Raw genomic sequence first — 16,225 nt, 5'->3', positions numbered from 1 at the left:
CCTTCCCTTCCTTGATTTTTCTGTCTCCATTTCCTGCAATAGACTATCCACTAATATCCACTACAAGCCCACTGACTCCCACAGCTATCTGGACTACAGCTCATAGGATTTACAGTGCAGAAGGAGGCCATTCGGCCCATTGAGTCTGCACCGGCTCTTGGAAAGAGCACCCTATCCAAGGTCAACACCTCCACCCTATCCCCATAACCCAGTAACCCCACCCAACACAAAGGGCAATTTTGGACACTACGGGCAATTTATCATGGCCAATCCACCTAACCTGCACATCTTTGGACTGTGGGAGGAAACCGGAGTTCTCGGAGGAAACCCACGCACACACGGGCAGGATGTGCAGATTCCGCACAGACAATGACCCAAGCCGGAATCGAACCTGGGACCCAGAAGCTGTGAAGCAATTGTGCTATCCACAATGCTACCTTGCTGCTCTTCGCACCCTACACCCTGTAAGGACTCCATCCCTTTCGTCTCCGTCGCATTTGTTCCGATGATGCCACTTTCCAAAATGGTGCTTCGGAAATGTGTTCCTTCTTCCTCAACCGTGATTTCCCACCTACAGTTGTGGACAGGGCCCTCAACAGTGTGCGGTCCATCTCCCGCGCCACTACCCTCGCCCCCTCCACTCCCTCCCAGAACAAGGATAGAGTCCCCCTCGCTCTCACATTTCACCCCACCAGCCTCTGTTCCTCGGCCAACTCCAGCGCGATGCACCACCAAACACATCTTCCCTTCACGCCCTCTGTCAGCATTCCGCAGAGACCGTTCCCTCCGAGATAATCTGGTCCTCTCCTCTACCAGACCCAGTACCTCTCCCATGGCACCTTCCCATGCAATCGCAGAAGGTGTAACACCTGCCCCCTTACCTCTTCCATGCTTAACATCCCAGGCCCAAAACACTCATTTCAGGTTCAGCAGTGTTTCACTTGCACCTCTTTCAATTTGGTCTATTGCATTTGCTGCTTCCAATGTGGTCTCCTCTATATCGGAGAGACCAAACGCAGACTGGGTGATTGCTTTGCTGAGCATCTTCGGTCTGTGCGCATTCAGGATCCTGACCTTCCTGTTGCTTGCCATTTTAACACAAGACCCTGCTCCCATGCTCACATGTCTGTCCTTGGCCTGCTGCAATGTTCCAGTGAAGCTCCACTCAAACTGGAGGAACAACATCTCCTCTTCCAGTTAGGCACACTACTGCCTTCCGGTCTCAACATCGAATTCAACAACTTCAGATGATTAGCTCAACCCCACCTCGACCCATTTGTTTTCATCCCATTTCATTTTAACTGCCTTTTACCATTTCTTTCTTTCTTGTCTTTCTTAATATATATTTAACCCCCCCCCATCTTATCCACCTTTAATTACCCTCTCTCCTCTTTGCTTCCCCCTTCCCCTCCCCCCCCCCCCCCCCCCCCCCCCCCCCGCCCCACATCTACAATTCACCCTCTGATGTTAGTTTCTCTGCTGTTTGGCCTTTCACATCTTTTGTTCTCTCTGGGGACTGCCATTCGCACGCTTTCCCCATGGTTTCTGTGGCCATTAGCACCCGGTTTCCCTGGGTTTCTGTGGCTGTGACTCATCTTTCATTCTCACTCCACTATAAATATTTCCCACTTTCTCTGTCTATTAGCTTTGATAAAGAGTCATCGGACTCGAAACGTTAGCTCTTATCTCTCCCTATAGATGCTGCCAGACCTCCTGAGATTTTCCAGCATTTTCTCTTTCATTTCAGATTCCAGCATCCGCAGTAATTTGATTTCACCCCTCAGTCTTTTCTGCTCCAGAGAAAACAACCCAAGTCTATCTGACCTCTCTTTATAATATAAGTGTTCCATCCCAGGCAACTTGCTGGTGAATAATCTCTGCACCCCCTCCAGTGCAATTACATCCTTCCAGAATTGCATACAGTACTCCAGCTGTGGTCTCACCAAAGTTTTATACAGCTCCATCATGACCTCCCTGCTTTTGTAATCCATACCCCGATTGATAAAAGTGAGAGTCCCATATGCCTTTTTCACCACCTTATTAACCCGCCCTTCTGCCTTCAGAGATCTATGACAAATTTCATTCCTCTGCAAAAGCACAAAAACATTTTTTATCATGTCAATGATCTTCATTGTTGTCAATGCTCATACTGTGGTTTAGTTCTGTCCATCTTATGGAGTTGATTGCTGTTGTATTTATCTTTACATGTTTTAAATTGTTCATTGATGAGCTTTAAATGAAGCCAAAATGTATTCATCCTTACTTTTGCAACTGACTGCCATCATCTGTACTAAGGACATTCTGATGTCGTTGTCTTGTTTGGCCTCTGTGTTCACTGCATTTTTACCATGCAACTTGAGACTTTGTCATTAAAATTCTGAATGTTGCTGACTTCTTTGTTTCTTTTTTTTAACGTATGTTTCATGATAGACAAGAGCATGGATCTCACTTTAACAACTTCTGACAGGTGTCATATAAAATTTTAATGGTAGCGGACGGAATAGATGAGTGAAATTTAGCTCAAACATTTGAAATGGTACTGTTGAAATTGTGATGCAATTGTAACTTTTTCTTGCTGAGCAAGTTATTTGAAGATACATTTACAATTTTTCTGTAAACATTTTTTTGTGTTTCTTGCCAAAAGAATTCTGTAAGAAGTCTTACAACACCAGCTTAAAGTCCAAAGTCAATGATGCAAGACGATACTTTGAATGCGAGTCTTTGTAGGTAATTAACTCTTTACAGGTCCAGGCGTAGCAACTGGAGAGAGGGATAATCACAGGTTAAAGAGGTGTGAATTGTCTCAAGCCAGGACAGTTGGTAGGATTTTGCAAGCCCAGGCCAGATGGTGGGGGGTGAATGTAATGCGACATGAATCCAAGGTCCCGGTTGAGGCCGTACTCATGTGTGCGGAACTTGGCTATAAGTTTCTGCTCGGCGATTCTGCATTCACTGAAACGACTACACGATGACATCAATAAGCTCCATTCAACCATTAGACTCACCATGGACTACTCTCCAGAATCGGTTGCATTCTTGGACACACATCTCCATCAAGGACGGTCACCTCAGCACTTCGTTTTACTGCACGGATAACCTCACGATGCTCTACGTCTCCTGCTTCCACCCTAAACACATTAAAGAAGCCATCCCCTATGGACAAGCCCTCTGGAGACACAGGATCTGCTCAGACGAGGAGGAGCGTAACAAACATCTACAGACGCTGAAAGATACAAAGAACAACAAAGAAATGTACAGCACAGGAACAGGCCCTTCGGCCCTCCAAGCCCGTGCCGACCATACTGCCCGACTAAACTACAATCTTCTACACTTCCTGGGTCCGTATCCTTCTATTCCCATCCTATTCATATATTTGTCAAGATGCCCCTTAAATGTCCCTATCGTCCCTGCTTCCACTACCTCCTCCGGTAGCGAGTTCCAGGTACCCACTACCCTCTGCGTAAAAAACTTGCCTCGTACATCTACTCTAAACCTTGCCCCTCTCACCTTAAACCTATGCCCCCTAGTAATTGACCCCTCTACCCTGGGGAAAAGACTCTGACTATCCACTCTGTCTATGCCCCTCATAATTTTGTATACCTCTATCAGGTCGCCCCTCAACCTCCTTCGTTCCAGTGAGAACAAACCGAGTTTATTCAACCGCTCCTCATAGCTTATGCCCTCCATACCAGGCAACATTCTGGTAAATCTCTTCTGCACCCTCTCTAAAGCCTCCACATCCTTCTGGTAGTGTGGCGACCAGAATTGAACACTATACTCCAAGTGTGGCCTAACTAAGGTTCTACACAGCTGCAACATGACTTGCCAATTCTTATACTCAATGCCCCGGCCAATGAAGGCCAGCATGCCGTATGCCTTCTTGACTACCTTCTCCACCTGTGTTGCCCCTTTCAATGACCTGTGGACCTGTACTCCTAGATCTCTTTGACTTTCAATACTCTTGAGGGTTCTACCATTCACTGTATATTCCCTACCTGCATTAGACCTTCCAAAATGCATTACCTCACATTTGTCCGGATTAAACTCCATCTGCCATCTCTCCGCCCAAGTCTCCAGACAATCTAAATCCTGCTGTATCCTCAGACAGTCCTCATCGCTATCCGCAATTCCACCAACCTTTGTGTCGTCTGCAAACTTACTAATCAGACCAGTTACATTTTCCTCCAAATCATTTATATATACTACGAACAACAAAGGTCCCAGCACTGATCCCTGCGGAACACCACTAGTCACAGCCCTCCAATCAGAAAAGCACCCTTCCATTGCTACTCTCTGCCTTCGATGACCTAGCCAGTTCTGTATCCACCTTGCCAGTTCACCCCTGATCCCGTGTGACTTCACCTTTTGTACTAGTCTACCATGAGGGACCTTGTCAAAAGCCTTACTGAAGTCCATATAGACAACATCTACTGCCCTACCTGCATCAATCATCTTAGTGACCTCCTCGAAAAACTCTATCAAGTTAGTGAGACACGACCTCCCCTTCACAAAACCGTGCTGCCTCTCACTAATACGTCCATTTGCTTCCAAATGGGAGTAGATCCTGTCTCTAAGAATTCTCTCCAGTAATTTCCCTACCACTGACGTAAGGCTCACCGGCCTGTAGTTCCCGGGATTATCCTTGCTACCCTTCTTAAACAGAGGAACAACATTGGCTATTCTCCAGTCCTCCGGGACATCCCCTGAAGACAGCGAGGATCCAAAGATTTCTGTCAAGGCCTCAGCAATTTCCTCTCCAACCTCCTTCAGTATTCTGGGGTAGATCCCATCAGGCCCTGGGGACTTATCTACCTTAATATTTTTTAAGACACCCAACACCTCGTCTTTTTGGATCACAATGTGACCCAGGCTATCTACACCCCCTTCTCCAGACTCAACATCTACCAATTCCTTCTCTTTGGTGAATACTGATGCAAAGTATTCATTTCGTACCTCGCCCATTTCCTCTGGCTCCACACATAGATTCCCTTGCCTATCCTTCAGTGGGCCAACCCTTTCCCTGGCTACCCTCTTGCTTTTTATGTACGTGTAAAAAGCCTTGGGATTTTCCTTAACCCTGTTTGCTAATGACTTTTCGTGACCCCTTCTAGCCCTCCTGACTCCTTGCTTAAGTTCCTTCCTACTTTCCTTATATGCCACACAGGCTTCGTCTGTTCCCAGCCTTTTAGCCCTGACAAATGCCTCCTTTTTCTTTTTGACGAGGCCTACAATATCACTCGTCATCCAAGGTTCCCGAAAATTGCCGTATTTATCTTTCTTCCTCACAGGAACATGCCGGTCCTGTATTCCTTTCAACTGACACTTGAAAGCCTCCCACATGTCAGATGTTGATTTGCCCTCAAACATCCGCCCCCAATCTATGTTCTTCAGTTCCCGCCTAATATTGTTATAATTAGCCTTCCCCCAATTTAGCACATTCATCCTCGGACCACTCTTATCCTTGTCCACCAGTACCTTAAAACTTACTGAATTGTGGTCACTGTTACCGAAATGCTCCCCTACTGAAACATCTACCACCTGGCCGGGCTCATTCCCCAATACCTAGGTCCAGTACCGCCCCTTCCCTAGTTGGACTGTTTACATATTGTTTTAAGAAGCCCTCCTGGATGCTCCTTACAAACTCCGCCCCGTCTAAGCCCCTGGCACTAAGTGAGTCCCAGTCAATATTGGGGAAGTTGAAGTCTCCCATCACCACAACCCTGTTGTTTTTACTCTTTTCCAAAATCTGTCTACCTATCTGCTCCTCTATCTCCCGCTGGCTGTTGGGAGGCCTGTAGTATACCCCCAACATTGTGACTGCACCCTTCTTATTCCTGATCTCTACCCATATAGCCTCACTGCCCTCTGAGGTGTCCTCTCGCAGTACAGCTGTGATATTCTCCCGAACAAGTAGCGCAACTCCACCTCCCCTTTTATATCCCCCTCTATCCCGCCTGAAACATCTAAATCCTGGAACGTTTAGCTGCCAATCCTGCCCTTCCCTCAACCAGGTCTCTGTAATGGCAACAACATCATAGTTCCAAGTAGTAACCCAAGCTCTAAGTTCATCTGCCTTACCCGTAATGCTCCTTGCATTAAAACATATGCACTTCAGGCCACCAGACCCGCTGTGTTCAGCAACTTCTCCCCGTCTGCTCTGCCTCAGAGCCACACTGTCTCTATTCCCTAGTTCTCCCTCAATGCTCTCACCTTCTGACCTATTGCTCCCGTGCCCACCCCCCTGCCATACTAGTTTAAACCCTCCCGTGTGACACTAGCAAACCTCGCGGCCAGGATATTTATGCCTCTCCGGTTTAGATGCAACCCGTCCATCTTATACAGGCCACACCTGCCCCGGAAGAGCTCCCAGTGATCCAGATAATGGAAACCCTCCCTCCTACACCAGCTGTTTAGCCACGTGTTTATCTGCTCTATCTTCCTATTTCTAGCCTCACTGGCACGTGGCACTGGGAGTAATCCCGAGATTACAACCCTCGAGGTCCTGTCTTTTAACTTTCTGCCTAGCTCCCTGAACTCCTGCTGCAGGACCTCATGCCCCTTCCTGCCTATGTCGTTAGTACCAATATGTACAACGACCTCTGCCTGTTTGCCCTCCCCCTTGAGGATTCCCTCTACCCGTTCGGAGACATCCTGGACCCTGGCACCAGGGAGGCAACATACCATCCTGGAGTCTCTTTCACGTCCACAGAAGCGCCTATATGTGCCCCTGACTATAGAGTCCCCTATTACTATTACTCTTCTGCGCTTTGACCCTCCCTTCTGAACATCAGAGCCAGCCGTGGTGCCACTGCTCTGGCTGCTGCTGTTTTCCCCTGATAGGCTATCCCCCCCGACAGTATCCAAAGGGGTATATCTGTTCGAGAGGGGGACAACCACAGGGGATTCCTGCACTGACTGCCTGCCCTTTCTGGTGGTCACCCATTTCTCTGCCTGCACCTTGGGTGTGACCACATTTACATAACTGCGATCTATGACGCTTTCCGCCACCTGCATGCTCCTAAGTGCATCCAATTGCTGCTCCAACCGAACCATGCGGTCTGTGAGGAGCTCCAGTTGGGTGCACTTTCTGCAGATGAAGCCATCCGGGACGCTGGAAGCCTCCCGGACCTGCCACATCTCACAGTCAGAGCACAGCACCCCTCTAACTGACATTGCGTCAATTAATTAAAATTTGTCTTTTTTTTTTATAAATACTTTTTTTTTTAATTTCAAAGTTACTGTCAACTATCTGTTTCCTAGCACTAGATTTCTAATAGAAATGCGATAGCTAACTATAATACTCTCCGATCTCTGGCTTAGATATCCTCTAAATTATAATTAAGTTATTATGTTTAATTAGTTCCCAAATACTCAAATTTTTTTTAAATTTAGGTTAGAATCCCAACCAGCCACTCTGGCCACAGCTTTTCTGTGATGTCACTTTAGTTTCCCCCCGACACACACAATTTGAAAAAAGGTATAAAAGTAAAAATCACTTACTTACCTTCTTAGTGTCTGAGATGTTCTCAGGTTCTCTCGCTGAGAGACTGCTCCTCCACCTCCGATCCTTGACCTGCACAATGCTAATAATATAATAATATAATATGGCACTTACCTTACACCAATGGGTCTTATTATTAGGTTAGAGGAGGAGGGCGGGTGGGAGACACTACACGCCCTCGTTCGAACGTAATATGGCGCTCGACTCATCGACAGTTCCAATGCGCCACAGTAAAAAAACGCACCTACCTCCTCAGAAGACAAACAGGGGACGCAACTGACAGAGTACCCTTCGTCGTCCAGTACTTCCCTGGAGCGGAGAAACTACGATATCTTCTTCGCAGCCTTCAACATGTCATCTAAGGGGATCAGGGTTTATGGGGAGAAGGCAGGAGAATGGGGATGAGAAAATATCAGCCATGATTGAATGGTGGAGCAGACTCGATGGGCCAAATGACCTAATTCTGCTCCTATGTCTTATGGTCTAAGAAGAACATCTTGCCAAGATCATCCCCACACCCCCACTACTTGCCTTCAAACAACCGCGCATCCTCAAACAAACCATTGTTTGCAGCAAACTTCCCAGCCTTTAGAACAGCGACCACGACACCACACAGCTCTGCCATGGCAATCTCTGCAAGACATGCCAGATCATCGACATGAGTACCACCATTACACGTGAGAACACCACCCAACAGGTACGTGGTACATACTCGTGAAACTCGGCCACGTTGTCTACCTCATACGCTGCAGAAAAGAATGTCACAAAGCGTGGTACATTGGCGAGACCATGCACACGCTGCGACAACGGATGAACGGACATCTCGTGACAATCGGCAGGCAGGAATGTTCCCTTCCAAACGGAGAACACTTCAGCAGTCAAGGGCATTCAGCCTCTGAGCTTTGGGTAAGCGTTCTCCAAGGCAGCCTTCAGGACGTGCGTCAAAGCAGAATCGGCGAGCAGAAACTTATAGCCAAGTTTCACACACATGAGTATGGCCTCAACCGGGACCTTGGATTCGTGTCGCATTACATTCACCCCCCACCATCTGGCCTGGGCTTGCAAAATCCTACCAACTGTCCTGGTTTGAGACAATTCACATCTCTTTAACATGTGATTATCCCTCTCTCCAGTTGCTCCGTCTGGACCTGTAAAGACTTAATTCCCTGCAAAGACTCGCATTCAAAGTATCATCTTGCATCATTGACTTTGTCTATATATATGTTTTATTCGCCTGAGGAAGGAGCTGTGCTCTGAAAGCTAGTGATTCGAAACAAACCTGTTGGACTTTAACCTGGTGTTGTAAGACTTCTAACTGTGCTCACCCCAGTCCAACGCCGGCATCTCCACATCAAAAAAGTTCTGGTATATTATTCCAGCAATAAATTAAATCATATGCTCAATCCAGACACCTGAAAAATATTTCTTAGTTAGGCCTTTGTTAAGTAGTTTTTAAGGGACTGACTAAAAATGATATACGTTGTTAAATTTCTATACCTGACACAGAAATTAATGATTCTTGTTATTGTGCCTATATTATCAGAAGAAACACCAGAGTTTTGTTATTATTATTTGGACGCAAAATCCAGTGGGATCAATTTTTCAATTTTCAGTTTATCATCGAGATAATATTGATATTGTAACTATTAGAGCAACTTCTCAATTTTATTTCCATTGAAAAGAATGGTGACCAGTTTGGAATGACAACTTGACATGACTTGAATCCTGCGTGGCAAATTAAAATTCTACTCTTTGTATCCTTGCCAAAGGCAAACTCATGGGAAATAATATCCAATGTGGGTTTATATTAGTGAGATTTTTAAATTTTTGCTGATAGAACTTCAGTCGGGTCTAAGGAGGTGCAAATTTATTAAACACAGATGTCTATATGTCATTTGTTACATTGTTAGATCTATCCATTTGGTCCTGGCAGAAAACACTGAGGAGGACAGTGAAAAGGATGTCTCAAACCATCTCTGAAGAGGCCAATCATCCTCACTAACATATGGGCATCGCTGGCTTGTGACGAACCAAAATCCTGAAGCTTGTTTGGTCTCCAAATGAAACACTACACTGAATGTTAAACATTGAAGAAGGGACATGCATTTTGGCCTGGCCCTGGAAAAGTCTGCCATTTTTCAACAGAAGACCATGTTAAATGATAATGAAAGGGCGATGAGTGCAACATCTATCTTGAACATGTATTGGTAGCCTATTTTTGTGGGTGCTAAGTCTGATTACTTGGTCAACACAGCTTCTCCCAGGCCTGAAACTGGTTTGCTCTTGAGGGAGGTAGGGCTGCACGAATGGAGAGCCTGGCCAGGAGGAGATACGCAAATAGTTTGTAAGAGGTACATAGCAGAGATATGGGCCAAAGAGTAGCTGGGTCAGCACCCGGGAAAACCCACGCAGACACAGGGAGAACGTGCAGACTCCGCACAGACAGTGACCAGCTGGGAATCGAACCTGGGGCCCTGGTGCTGTGAAGCAGCAGTGCTACCGCAAGAGGGAGTCTGCAGAGCATCTGTGGCTTATCCCTCAATCCGATGCGAAGGAGCTCGGAAGGTACCTCCCAATATTAACTTGATGTTATTTATAAACTGGGATGTAAGACCATAAGACATAGGAGCAGAATTAGGCTACTCGGCACCTCGGGTCTGCTCTGCCATTCAATCATGGCTGATATTTTTCTCATCCCCATTCTCCTGCCTTCTCCCCATAACCCCTGATCCCCTTATTAATCAGGAACCAATCTATCTCTGTCTTAAAGACACTCAGTGATTTGGCCTCCACAGCCTTCTGAGGCAAAGAGTTCCACAGATTCACCACCCTCTGGCTGAAGAAATTCCTCCTCGTCTCTGTTTTAGAGGATCGGCCCTTTAGTCTGAGATAGTGTCCTCTGGTTCTAGTTTTTCCGACAAGTGGAAACATCCTCTCCATGTCCACTCTATCCAGGCCTCGCAGTATCCTGTAAGTTTCAATAAGATCCCCCCCTCATCCTTCTAAACTCCAATGGGTACAGACACAGAGTGCTCAACTGTTCCTCATACGACAAGTTCTTTATTCCAGGGATCATTCTTGTGAACCTCCTATGGATACTTTCCAAGGCCAGCACATCCTTCCTTAGATATGGGTCCCAAAACTGCTCACAATACTCCAAATGGGGTCTGACCAAAGCTTTATACAGCCTCAGAAGTAGATCCCTGGCGCGAAATTCTCCGGAAACGGCGCGATGTCCACCGACTGGCGCCTAAAACGGCGCCAATCAGACGGGCATCGCGCCGCCCCAAAGGTGCGGAATGCTCCGCATCTTTGGGGGCCGAGCCCCAACATTGAGGGGCTAGGCCGACGGCGGAGGAATTTCCGCCCCGCCAGCTGGCGGAAACGGCCTTTGTTGCCCCGCCAGCTGGCGCGGAAATGACATCTCGGGGCGGCGCATGCGCGGGAGCGTCAGCGGCCGCTGACAGTTTCCCACGCATGTGCAGTGGAGGGAGTCTCTTCTGCCTCGGCCATGGTGGAGACCGTGGCGGAGGCGGAAGGGAAAGAGTGCCCCCACGGCACAGGCCCACCCGCGGATCGGTGGGCCCCGATCGCGGGCCAGGCCACCGTGGTGGCACCCCCCGGGGTCAGATCGCCCCGCGCCCCCCCCCCCAGGACCCCGGAGCCCGTCCACGCCGCCTTGTCCCGCCAGTAAGGTAGGTGATTTAATTTACGCCGGCAGGACAGGCAATTTATCGGCGGGACTTCGGCCCATCCGGGCCGGAGAATCGAGCGGGGGGGCCCGCCAACTGGCACGGCGCGATTCCCGCCCCCGCCGAATCTCCGGTGCCGGAGACTTCGCCAACCGGCGGGGGCGTGATTCACGCCAGCCCCCGGCGATTCTCCGACCCGGCGGGGGGTCGGAGAATGTCGCCCCTGGTCTTGTATTATAGCCCTCTTGACATGAATGCTAACATTGCATTTGCCTTCGTAACAACTGACTGAACCTGCATGTTAACCTTAAGAGAATCGTGAACAAGGACTCCCAAGTGCCCTTGTGCTTCTGATTTCCTAAGCATTTCCCCATTGAGAAAATAGTCTATGCCTAAATTCCTCCTTCCAAACTGCATAACCTCACACTTTTCCACATTGTATTTCATTTGCCACTTCATTGCCCACTCTCCTAGCCTGTCCAAATCCTTCTGCAGCCCCTTTGCTTCCTCAATACTACATGTCCCGCTACTGATCTTTGTATCATCTGCAAACTTAGCAACAGTGCCTCCAGTTCCTTTTTCCAGATCCTTAATGTATATTGTGAAAAGTTGAGGTCTCAGCACAGACCCCTGAGGCACACCACTAGTCACCGGCTGGCATCCTGAAAAAGACCCCTTTATCTCCACTCTCTGCCTTCTGCCAGTCAGCCAATCCTCTATCCATGCCAGGATCTTACCCTTAACACCATGGGCTCTTAACTTATTTAACAGTCTCCTATGCGGCACCTTGTGAAAGGCCTTCTGGAAATCTAAATAAATCACGTCCACTGGTTCTCCTTTGTCTAACTTCCTTGTTACCTCCTCAAAGAACTCTGACAGATTTGTCAGAGATGACCTCCTTTTGACAATGACAAAGCGATGCTGACTCAGTCCTATTTTACCATGCACTTCCAAGTACTTTGCGATCTCATCTTTAATAACAGACTCTAAAATCTTACAGATATCCGAAGTCAGGCTAACCGGCCTATAATTTCCTGTCTTCTTTTTTAAAAAAATATGTTTTTATTAAGAATTTTTCAACAATATTTTCCACCTTACAAACAAACCCCCCCCCTCCCCCGTAACAAAGAAAAGAAAGAGAACTCGCGTGGCAAGACATGAACATGGCAAGTCAATAAGATACAGAACTTTGTACATTGGATTCTTCCCGTACATGTCAGTTTCCGGATCATTCATGTGTTTTCTTGCTCAAATGCCCCCCAAAGGGCATCTTCTCTCCCCTTATTGCTTTGTTAGTTGTCCTCTGCTCGCTTTTAAATGATTCCCAATCCTCTGGCTTCCCACTAATCCTTGTCACTTTGCATACTTTTTCTTTTGCTTTTATGCTGTCGTTGACTTCCCTCGTCAACCATGGATGCCTTGCCCTCCCTTTAGCATGTTTCCTCCTCCTTGGGGTGAATTTCTGCTATGCCTCCCGATAACCCCCCAAAACTCCTGCCATTGCTGTTCCACTGTGTTCCCTGCTAGTCTCCTTTTCCAATCAACTCTGGCCAGCTCCTCCCTCATGTCTTTGTAGTTACCCTTATTTAATTGTAAAACCGTTACATCTGACTCTAGCTTCTCCCTCTCAAACTGCAGGGTAAATTCTATCATATCGTGGTCACTGTCCCTCAGGGTTCCTTCATCTTAAGATCCCTAATCAAGTCTGCCTCATGAGAAAACAAGGTTCAGTAGGGTCGCTTGAGGGTTACAAGGTAGCAAGGAATGAGCTGAAAAAAGGGCTTAGTAGAGCTAGGAGGGGGCATGAGAAGTCCTTGGCGGGTCGGATCAAGGAAAACCCCAAGGCTTTTTACTCTTGTGTGAGAAATAAAAGAATGACCAGGGTGAGGGTAGGGCCAGTCAAGGACAGTAGTGGGAACTTGTGCATGGAGTCAGAAGAAATAGGAGAGGCATTGAATGAATACTTTTCTTCAGTGTTCACAAAGGAGCGAGGCCATGTTTTTGAGGATGAGAGTGTGATTCAGGCAGGTAGGCTGGAGGAAGTAGATGTTCTGAGGAAGGATATATTAGCAATTTTGAAAAACCTGAGGGTCGACAAGCTCCATGGGCCAGATGGGATATATCCAAGGATTCTTTGGGAGGCAAGGGATGAGATTGCAGAGTCTTTGGCTTTGATCTTTGGGTCCTCACTGTCCACGGGGAAAATGCTAGAGGACTGGAGAGTGGCAAATGTTGTTCCTCTATTCAAGAAAGGGAATAGGAATGACCCTGGTAATTATCGGCCAGTTAGTCTTACTTCGGTGGTCGGGAAGATAATGGCAAAGTTCCTGAAGGATAGGCTTTATGGCCATTTGGAAAGATGCAGCTTAATCCGGGATAGTCAACACGGATTCATGAAGGGTAGGTCTTGCCTCACAAATTTGATTGAATTCTTTGAGGAGGTAACTAAGTGTGTAGATGAAGGTAGAGCAGTTGATGTCATATACGTGGATTTTAGTAAGGCGTTTGATAAGGATCCCCATGGTCGGATTATGAAGAAAGCAAGGAGGTGTGGGATAGAGGGAAATGTGGCCAATTGGATAAGTAACTGGCTATCACATAGAAGACAGAGAGGGTGGTGGTGGATGGAAAATTTTCAGACCGGAGACCAGTTACCAGCGGTGTACCACAGGGATCAGTGCTGGGTCCTCTGCTATTTGTGATTTTTATCAATGACTTGGAGGAGGGGTCTGAAGGGTGGGTCAGTAAATTTGCTGATGACACCAAGATTGGTGGAGTAGTGGATGAGGTAGAGGGCTGATGTAGGCTGCAAAGAGACATTGATAGGATGGGCCGAAAAATGGCAGATGGAGTTTAACCCTGATAAGTGCGAGGTGATTCATTTTGGGAGAAAACATTTGAATGCGGATTACAGGGTCAACGGCAGGGTTCTGAGGAATGTGGAGGAATAGAGAGATCTTGGGGTTCATGTCCACAGATCTCTGAAGGTTGCCACTCAAGTGGATAGAGCATGAAGAAGGCTTATAGTGTGTTAGCATTTATTAACAGGGGGCTTGAGTTTAAGTGCCGTGGGGTTATGCTGCAACTATACATGACCCTGGTGAGACCACATTTGGAGTATTGTGTGCAGTTCTGGTCACCTCATTATAGGAAGGATGTGGAAGCATTGGAAAGGTGCAAAGGAGATTTACCAGGATGCTGCCTGGTTTGCAGGATAGGTCTTATGAGGAAAGGTTGAGGGAGCTAGGGCTTTTTTCTTTGGAGCGGAGGAGGATGAGAGGCGACTTAATAGAGGTTTATAAAATAATGAGAGGGATAGATAGAGTGGACGTTCAGAGACTATTTCCTCAGGTGGATGTAGCTGTTACAAGGGGGCATAACTAAGATTCAGGGTGGGAGATATAGGAGGGATGTCCGAGGTAGGTTCTTTACTCAGAGAGTGATTAGGGTGTGGAATGGTCTGCCTGCTGTGATAGTGGAGTCGGACACTTTAGGAACTTTCAAGCAGTTATTGGATAGGCACATGGAGCACACCAGAATGACAGGGAGTGGGATAGCTTGATCTTGGTTTCAGACAATGCTCGGCACAACATTGAGGGCCGAAGGGCCTGTTCTGTGCTGTACTGTTCTATGTTCTATGTTCTATTACACATCACCAAATCCAGAGTTGCCTGTTCCCTAGTGGACTCTACCACAAGCTTCTCCAAATAAACATCTCTTAAACATTCCACAAATTCCTTTTCTTGGGATCCACTACCAACCTGATTTTCCTATTCCACCTGCATATTGAAGTCACCCATGATTATTGTGATATTGCCTTTTTTACATGCTTTCTCTATCTCCTGTTCTATTTTCTGCCCTGCATCCTGACTACTGCTCGAGGGCCTGTACAAAACTCCCATCGGGGTCTTTTTACCTTTGCGATTCCTCAACTCTACCCACAGAGATTCTATGCCTTTTGATTCTATATCGCTTCTTGCTGCCTATTTAACTTCATTCCTTACTAACAATGCAACTCTGCCCCCTTTGCCCATCTGCCTGTCCTTTCGATAAGACACATATCCTTGTATATTTAGATCCACGTCTCTGTGATGCCCACAACATTGTAGCGGCCAATTTCAATGTGCGCAACAAGCTAATTTACCTTGTTTCATATAGTGTGCGCATTAAGGTACAATACCCTCAGTCCTGCATTGACCACCTCCTTTCTCACACTTGTCACCTTTTTTGCTGTGCCTGAGGGTGATGTCCTATTATTTTTGTTCTCTATTTCCCCTTCAGTTATGACACCTTCTAAGCTAACACTGGTTCCCACCCCCCCTGCCATATTAGTTTAAATCCTCCCGAGTGACACTAGTAACCCTCCCAGCCAGGATATTGGTGCTCCTCGAGTTTAGATGCAACCCGTCCTTCTGTTACAGGTCGCACCTGCCCCGGAAGAGATCCCAGTGGTCCAGAAATCTGAAACCCTCCTTCCTATACCACTGGTTTAGCCACATGTTTGACTGCACTATTTCTAGCCTCACTGGCACGTGGGACAAGTAGTAATCCTGACATTACAACCCTAGAGGTCCTGCTTCTTAGCTTACTGCCTAACTCCCTGAACTCCTTCTGCAGGACCTCATCACTCTTCCTGCCTATGTCATTAGTACCTATGTGTACTACGACCTCTGGCTGTTGACCCTCCCCCTTCAGGATGTCCTGTGTTCGTTCAGAAATATCCTTGACCCTGGCACCAGGGGGGCAACACACCATCCTGGAGTCTCTTTCACTTCCACAGAAGCGCCTATCTGTGCCCCTTACTATAGAGTCCCCTATAGCTATCGCTCTCCTGCACTTTGCCATCCCCTGCTGAGCAACAGTCAGTTGTGATGCCACTGTTCTGGCTGCTGTTGTTTTCCCTGATAGACTATCCCTCCCCCCAACAATATCCCAAAAGGTATACCTGTTAGAGAGGGGGACAGCCACAGAGGATTCTTGCACTGACTGCCTGCCCTTTCTAGTGGTCACCCATCTGTCTGCCTGCACATCT

General features: G+C 47.3%; 1 long non-coding RNA gene across 1 annotated transcript in view; it reads left to right on the top strand.

Moving 5' to 3' along the window:
• The window catches only part of LOC140428711 (uncharacterized), a 96,685-nt gene extending 86,986 nt beyond the window's left edge, over window positions 1-9,699 (top strand). The window contains exon 2 of the long non-coding RNA XR_011948833.1: window positions 9,412-9,699. This is a non-coding gene — a long non-coding RNA (uncharacterized lncRNA). The remainder of the gene's footprint in view (window positions 1-9,411) is intronic.
• The last annotated feature ends 6,526 nt before the right edge of the window (window positions 9,700-16,225 follow it).

Source organism: Scyliorhinus torazame, chromosome 8 (genome assembly GCF_047496885.1).
Source record: "Scyliorhinus torazame isolate Kashiwa2021f chromosome 8, sScyTor2.1, whole genome shotgun sequence".
NCBI classification, from domain to species: Eukaryota; Metazoa; Chordata; class Chondrichthyes; order Carcharhiniformes; family Scyliorhinidae; genus Scyliorhinus; species Scyliorhinus torazame.
The sequence above is the reverse complement of the archived record's forward strand: the minus strand, read 5'-3'. Positions and strand labels throughout refer to the sequence as shown.